Source organism: Miscanthus floridulus, chromosome 4 (assembly GCF_019320115.1).
Source record: "Miscanthus floridulus cultivar M001 chromosome 4, ASM1932011v1, whole genome shotgun sequence".
Taxonomy (NCBI): Eukaryota; Viridiplantae; Streptophyta; class Magnoliopsida; order Poales; family Poaceae; genus Miscanthus; species Miscanthus floridulus.
This window is the reverse complement of record NC_089583.1, coordinates 65996475-66005054: the sequence shown is the minus strand read 5'-3', so window position 1 is coordinate 66005054 and position 8580 is coordinate 65996475. Positions and strand designations below refer to the sequence as shown.

The 8580-nt window shown below is 46.0% G+C and overlaps 1 pseudogene; it reads right to left on the bottom strand.

Annotated features, from left to right (window-relative positions):
- Positions 1–6195: 6195 nt before the first annotated feature.
- Positions 6196–7529, bottom strand: LOC136551603 (cyclin-P4-1-like; annotated as a pseudogene).
- Between the last annotated feature and the right edge of the window lie 1051 nt (positions 7530–8580).

Below are 8580 nucleotides of genomic sequence, written 5' to 3'. Positions count from 1 at the left end.
GGACACTGGGACCGGATGCACAGGTGCTGACCGGACATTGGAACCCAGCGTCCGGTCGTTTTTCACGCTAGCGTCCGATCGTTTTTCACGCCAGCGTCGGTCACAGACCTTTCAGCGCTAAAACGGCTATAACTCTTAGCTCTGAACTCCAATTTTGATGATCTTGGATATTTTGGAAAGCTTACTCAGAGGGCTACACATCCCACATGAATACTTGATCCAAATCGCAATGGATCAAAGCAGTATTCCAATCCAAGGACCATCCTATAGTTTGGAGTACACCAAAAAACCTTTTTTCTCTTCTCTAAGGTTGATTTACAACAACTCTAACTTCTTCTCCTTTGCAAATATGTCAACACCACCAAGTGTGCACCACCATGTGTATGTGTGTTAGCATTTTCACAATCATTTTCCAAAGAATTAGCCACTCAACTTGCCACGCCACTCAACCCTAGCGACGATGCAAAGTTAGATCACTCGAGTGGCACTAGATGATCGATATGCAAACAAGTTTGCCCCTCTTGATAGTACGGTCATCTATCATAAACCCAGTCATCAACTTCTCTGCACACCTATGACTGGTGAAATGAAATGCCATAGGTTATACCTTTGCCTTACGCATTCCATTCCATCTCCTCCAATGTCGATGCAACACATGCACCAACATGATCAACAATGATATGATCTACTTCATATCATCATGTGATCATATTGGTTCATCGATCTTGACTTCACTTGCTTTTCATCGTTGCCTTCGTTCATCAGCGCCAAGTCTTGCTCAAGCTTCACCGCCATGCGGTCCATCGCTCCAAAGCCTCTGACTTGCCCTTCACGCTTGCAACCATTCCATCAAGCCAAGTCTTGTCTTAATCTTCTCTACCTTGATCACATGACTCAATGTCATGTCTCATGTGCAATAAGCTCCTTCATCATCACATGTGTGAGCTTTGCAACATCTCCAAACCATTTTCACCTTCACGGCATGTGTTGCTCACACACATGTACTTGTGGACTAATCACCTATGTATCTCACATAAACACAATTAGTCCATCTAGGGTTGTCACTCAATTACCAAAACCACACAAGGACCTTTCAGGGAGTCGTGCACGATGCTTGGGGGTAAGGGGCTCGAGATCTGCCTCCTCCGCCATCTCCTCCGGGAGCAGCCTTTGGATCTCACTATGGGCAGGCCCATGCTCTGGATCTGGTGGCGGGAAAGGGGGCAGGATGAACAACATCACAACCTAGCCAGGGGGTGCCCAGCTCGGCCAGGGCCTCTGTGGTGGAATGGGCAGCAGCGGCCGTGTGGCGCGTAGCTACGACCTGCCCGGCAGCTCGGCGGTGCGCCCATCCATCCCTAGCCATCGACGGCGGCGGCCGGCATGGCCAGCGAAGCCGGCTAGGGCATGGTAGCTTGCCTAGTGCGAGGGCGCGCGACGCAGGGAGGAAGAGGAGGGGGTGCTGGTGCTGCACGAGGAGAAGTTGGGAGCAGGGGAGGTCGCCATGGGAGCAGGGAGCGGCGTCGGCGTCGAGAGAGAGGGGTATGCATGGGATCCTCCCGTGCATGTGGTGAAGAGAAACTTGGGAGGCAAACAATGTTCTCAACCATCGGATCGAGAGATGGACGGCTGGTATCAACCGAAGTTGCAGTTGGGCCTATCTCTCAATTTGGGCTAGAATGGAGTCGTCTTTGCCCAAGACTATTTTTCTTTTTTATTTTCTTTTGCGGGTAGAAATGTATTAAATTCTAAGATATCAAAAATGATTTCAAATGAAAATGTTGTCAACAGCAAAGTAGCAAAACTCATCAATATCCACAACTTAGGTTTTGGTCCTTTTTCCATATGAGTTTGTTTGAATAATTCAAAATTTGAATTTCAAAATATGAAAACTATGACATAATTTTTGGATAGCAAATGACGTCATATGAAAAAGTCATAAACCACAAATTTGTAAAACTCATCAAGATCCACGACTTTTATTTTGGTCATTCTCCATCGAACTTTGTTTGAACAATTCAAATTTTAAATTTCAAAAAATGATAACTTCAAACAAGATTTTGAAATAGCAAATGATTCCAGCTAAAAAAGTCATAACCAACAAAGTTGTGTAACTCATCAAGGTATATAACATTTAATTTTGGTCATTTTTTCATCCGAAAAACTGGTAGTATACATTGTTCACAAATCCATAAATCTCTGACATAGTTTATGAAACTATATGAAAGATATATCAATTTATAACAATGTTACTACCACTTTGTCGGATAAAACAATGATCAAAATAAAAGTTCTAGATCTTGATGAGTTCAACAACTTTTATGTTCATGACTTTTTCAGCTGAAATCAATTACTATTTTAAAATGTTGTTTGAAGTTGTCATTTTTGAAATTCAAATTTTAAATTGATAAAATAAAGTCACATGAAAAGATGATCAAAATAATAGCCATAAGAACACAATAAATTGATAGAGCGTGATTTTAGAAAACTTTTAGGAAAAAAATCATCAAATTAAGTTAGGATGAGGACGAAAGACTAGTTACAAGTTTTAAAGAGAGATTAAAAAGAAAAACTGCGGTGGTTTGTATGAAGTTAGTACGAGGCGCTTGTTCTATTTTTCTACGTGTGTTTACTTTTTCTGTGCGTTTTATAGAAACCCACAGAATATTTGTAATTTTTCTGTATGTATTGCACACACAGAAAATCATGTAATTATTCTGTCGATTTTTTTATTTTTTCTGTCGGTATTTTTGGAACCCACAGAATAATTACTAGTTTTTTTGTGTGTACCAAAAAAACACATAGAAAAATTCGTTATACACATGAGTATTCGAGTTTCTAGTAGTACTTGTATAATTTTTTAAAAGATATTCAACCCCTAGCATTCCACCTGTCCTTACACCTCCAAACCTCCTGCTCAGTAAAAGGGGGCGTCCAGGGAGCCTAGTTCAAGGTGGCTAAAGTTCAAATCCTCCCACTCCCAGTGCTGAGGCCCCGAGGGTTGTCTCGTCACTCCCATTACTCTAGAAAATATTCATGCGCCACTTGTTCTTTTTTTCCTCATGCGAAATTGCCAAGCTTTGGTCCCTTTGCAGCTTGGAATGAAATTTTTTTTCTCCGGCTGGGAAATGATTTTTAAGTGAAAATAATTGGAATTTGCCATTATGTGTCATACAATAGCGATTTGCTCCATTCTTTCAGTCGTCGTGCAGTGCTTGGAAGCCTATAGTTGAGACGGTGGAAAGGTCAGAATGTGGGTTATGCTCCGTCCAGGCCATTTGGATTACGGCTGAATACTCAGCATATGAATCCAGAAGTTTTCAAATTTAAATTGTTTTGGCCTTGGCGGTTCACTTTGATTTGAGAGGGATATGAGTATGCTGTAAAGAGAGGCCCCGTAGGATATGTGCGTCTCGAAGGACAAATCCCAATCCTCGCTGCAGAAACATGGTCTAGGCGTACGAGAGTTGGGTTGCTTCGTTCATTAATCAAGTATATTTTCAATTCTGGAGATGTCATTGAGGCATTTGTGAAAAGCTGAGCCATAAGGTTTCTATTGAGGTTTTGTGTTTGTTTTTGTCCCTTGCTCGATCGGTAATGCTCAGGATTGGGCGGCTGTTCGATTGGATGTCGCTTCTCGGGCCTGCGCGCGCTACTGACCCAACAAGTCTGCCTCCCTTCTCTGTACGTCTCCTCCAATCTCTTTCAAAAATACATTCTACTTGCTCACCCCTCGCACGCTTCACAATTGCCATGCGGCCATCAGCCCGCCCCACTCTGCATTCACCGCAAGCAGACATCTCTCCCGTGCTCCCTCATCCTACGCTGCTTCACTCCTCGCTCCTGCTCGTTACGCGCCCCACCCGCGCCGCCAGGTGCGTCGCCCGCCTCTGCTAATGCTGGCGTGCCATCGCGCACCTCAGGTCGATCCCTACCGAGCCAAGGCCACCCACGAGCTGGTGGTGCTCGCACGTTGCCGCTCGGCGCCGGCTCCTACTCCGAGGTCAGGAATCAACTGGCCTTGGCCTTTCCCACACCTATGTTGCAAATGTATGTTTCAAGTGTTTTAGGTGTTATCAGAGATATGTTGCAGGTGTTTCGTATGGATGTTGTAAAAGTAGATCGTGATGTTACATATGCTACAAGTGTTTCAGAGGCATGTCGCAAGTGTTTCAGAGACATGTTGCAAGCGTTTGTTCAAAATGTTTTAGACGTATGTTGCAAACGTTTTTATCTGAATGTTGTGCATGTTTCACACATGTAGCAAGGATATGTTTTAAATGTTCCAGTCTTATGTTGCAATAAGTGCTTCCATGTTGCAAGTTGCAAGTGTTTTATCTAGATATTGCACATATTTCACACATGTTGCAAGTGTTTTATCTATTTAAGATGTATGTTGTTTTATGTTGAAAGTGTTTTCGTGTTTCGGAGGTATGTTCAGAGAGTCATGAGGGCACGGCCCGAGCACCAAGGGGCGGCGGATGGGGCGGCAGTGCGCCTGGGTACTGCGGACGGGGTATGCTCATCCTCATCTTGGCTCCCGGGTCCACCCGCGCAGAGAAAGAGGAGGGACTCAAGGGGAGGGGGCGAGGTGGACAGGACCCGAGCACGTGTGTGGGGCGGGACGAGGCAGGGATGGACGAGCGCATGCAGCAGCGAACGGCGCTGCGGCAGGCGAGCTGGCGACCGAAGCAGCCGGGGTCGCGCGATGGCTTTTTCTGATGGATCGTTCTGTTAGGCCGTTCGGTGGGTGGGAGTGTGCCCAGATTACCATACGACAAAATTATATCCTATCCGACGTCCAGGCACCGGCAATTCCCTTGCTCATAGATGAGGTGGCCATACACAGACACACAGTAACTCTAAAATCCGTGCCACTGTTTTAATCTGAACAGTAGCTGAAATTGTGGTCGAGATGCCAGTAAGCTCTCATCCCAACCCAAAGCAACAGGATGTAGCTGAAATTGTGATCGAGATGCCACACGCGTGCGGCAATGGGCCGGCGGCAGCATTCGGTAGCTCCCCAAGCAGGCAGCAAGGAATCAACGATTTCGTGCACAATGCCTCTCCTGACTTCAGATTTCAGTCCTCTGGACTTTCCAGCAAGCTATGTTGATGTTGGGGCTAGCCATGAAAAAGCAAATATGGATGGATGCCTCTCAACAAATGATGCAAGCGAACCAAGGCACGGCTGCTGCAGCTGGGTAACAGTGAACCAAGGCACGGCAGCAGCCGCAGCAGGTTGTAGGTAGCTGAAACATATAGCAGATCGAAAACACATGCCATTGATGCAACAACACACAACGGTCTGAAGAAACACAGGTTTTAGTTGGTACTTGACGATCCAGTACATATAAAACACAGCAAGCTGCTCTGCTAGTGAGCAGCAACGACGAGGTCTGTACAAGAGCTGCAAGCAAACAAAGAGCTGATGAAACGGACAGCACGATGCAGAAATACACGGGCGCAGATCGATAACCACCCAGACTGGTTTTAAGACCAGTCACTACTGAAACCTCCAGGAGCAGTTCTGTGGCTTCTGGTCCAGGGAGAGCATCTCGTCCACTTCGGCCCAGCAACGAGCATCCCTGGCGACTTGCAGCTGGCCACGAGCATGTGAGCATCCACCGTCTTCTCCTCTCAGCCCTGTGCCTACAGCAAAGTCAAGACAGAAGAAGCAACCAAAACAAGGAGAATTGATTGAATGGAATGAATTGAATGCTGACTGAATCGATGAAACCTTCCCTCTGGTCATGAGCATCCAACGTCTTCTCTTCACAGCCCTGTGCCTACTGCCTACAGCAAACAAGACAGACTAAGTAGAATAAGCAACCAAAACAAGGAGAATTGATTGACTGAATCGAAGACACCTTCCCTCCAGCCACGAGCATCCACCATCTTCTCCTCACGGCCTTGTGCCTACAGCCAAAAGGATTCTTCTCCTCACGGCCTTGTGCCTACAGCCAAAACGATAAGACAGACGAAGTAAAACAAGAAGAATCCACTGAATTCAATTCGTTAGTATTTCAGTTTGAAAAAATCGTAATTGGACATCACGGCGGGTGGTGGCCGGCAAGCTCAGACGGGGTGGTGCAACTCCTCATCTCTGGAAGTGACACAGGTGTTAAGAATAACACTTTATACACACACAGACAAGAAGAATCACACATGAATCTGGTACTGAAGAACCACATAAGAACCACATCCTAATCACCTGATATACTTCACTAACAAGGAGTACCACAACATTATGCATTTCTATTAACTTGACATCTGACAGGACATTATACTCTTTGAGTGACTTGACAGTAGCTAAAGTACCATAACCACTAAACCTTCAGAGTTCAGAACACAATACTGTCAACTGTGCCCTTCCCATTGACTTCAAATCTTAAGAAATCTACAGAAATTAATAAACTCTTCCAAGGAGATAACAGCGGCTGCAGCTCGAATTGTTAGACAACCTTGACTGGCCCTGGTGACGAGCAGTTGACCCAAACGAAAACTCCACTTGTGGCCCTGGCCACGAGCAGATGACCAAAACGAAAACAACTTGTGGACTGTGTCCTTTAGCCTCCAGCCACGAAATTTCACCATCTTCTTCTCAAAGCCCTGTGCCTACAGCAAAATCAAAACAGACCAAGTAAAACAAGCAACGAAAACAATAAGAATTGACTGAATTGAGTTCGTAAAAATTTCAGTTTAGAATCCTAATTGGACATCACGGTGGGTGGTGGCAGGCAAGTGCGGACGCGGCGGTGCTCCTCCTCTTCGTCTCCGGCCATGGCGTCCGCCTGCCTCTTCCTACTGGCGCAGCTCCCGCGCGGCGGCAGGGGCACCTTCTCCAGCACCCCGCAGAAGCACTTGAACTCGTAGCCGTCCACGAACAAGCGGGAGCTGATCGCGCGCAAGAACCGCTCCTCTAGGCCTGCGATCTCGCCGGTGCGGATCGCGCGGTCTGAGGCGGCCTCGAACACGGCGGCCCAGTTCTTGGGGGAGTGTCCGCCGAGGAAAGCGCGACAGCCACCAGCCGGTGCGCGGTGGACGGCTCCACCACGATCCCCGCCACCCGCGCCGCGTGGCTGCCGATGAATCGCGTCAGATAAACGCCAGCGAGCACGAAACACGTTACCGTCGACGCGGATCACTTGTCCGGTGGCGGCCTCCGACCGAACCAGCACATAGATCCGCTCGAGGAAGTCCCGGATTGGCACCTTGGGAACCGTCCGCCCGCGGAAGGCGCGGACCAGATCGCTTCCGGCGGGTTGGGAGGCGGCGGCGGCGGCGGCGGCGGCGTGGAGGCGGGCATCCTCCTCGACGAGCGCTGCGAGGAGGGGGAGAGATCGGGGGATCCCCCGGTCGTCCTCGCACAGGCCGATGGCGGCAGCGGCGGCCATTGCGAGAGCGAGAGTGAACGAAAGCGAGACCGAGGGCGCGGGTTTCGGCGACTGGATCAGATGGCGAGAGCGAGCCAGATCGAAAGCGACGGCGAGGGTTTCGGCGACTGGATCGGATTGGATCAAATTAGATGTGGCGCGAAACAGAGGAGGGAGGGAGACGGCGAGGTAGGAGCGTATTTATACACGCAGGATACGCGTTACAACTGCGCTGTACGTATACGGTAGGATACGCGTCAGTACTACGCTGGCACGCAGGTTGGGCCAGTTTGCGTGGGCCTATCTGCAATACTCGGCCCTATTTCTGAACGGGGAACGGAAAAACGAGGAGAATTTTCTGAAATCTGGAAAAAAAGGCATGTAACAACATATGAAACCCTATAAGTTAAGTGGATTAAAAAACTAATAAAACAGTAGATTTGTAAAATATAGCCCCATTGTAATATTATCAGTGTCAAGATAATTCCATTCCACGAAAAACCTTCCATTGCTAAAGTTCTTTGTGTTTTTTTTTTCTTCCAAATTTTCCCTAATATTTGAGTTTATAGTTCCAAGTTGAAATGGCTCTCGTTGTTTAGATCCCATACACTGGAAGTCTTAATTAAAGTAATAAAAAGTGAACCATCAATGTAATAACATTACTAATTTCAAAAGAATTTCATTTCATGAAAAGAAATTCAAACCTATATTGCTAAAGTTACTTTTTCTTTCAAACCCCCTTGTTTTTCTTTTCAAATTTAGAAAGTGATTCGGGCCAAGTTGTGGGCCTATCTGCAGTACTTTATATTGCTAAATTTAGAAAACAAGGAGAATTCCAAAAATATAAGAAGATGTAAATAAATAGGTTAAAGAATTAAGGCACTAAAATTAAAAACAATAAATCAATTTAGTAACATTATTAATTTCAAGAGAATTTCATTCAACCAAAATAATCAAAATTAAATTGCTAAAGTTCTTTTTGTTTCTTTTTTCAAATTCCCGTATGTTTTTATTACATCGGCCCTCCTCACCTTCAAAAGATTTCAAGCGTTACTTTATATATATATTAACTTTAAAAAGGTTGTACTTCGGAGTTAGTAGATCCCACTTTTAGAAAAAAAAGGAATTTCATTCTAGTCCTTGCAAGTTATCACTTAATCATTTGTCATTACATTTCTATTATAGCCTCGGGCTTATAAAACAT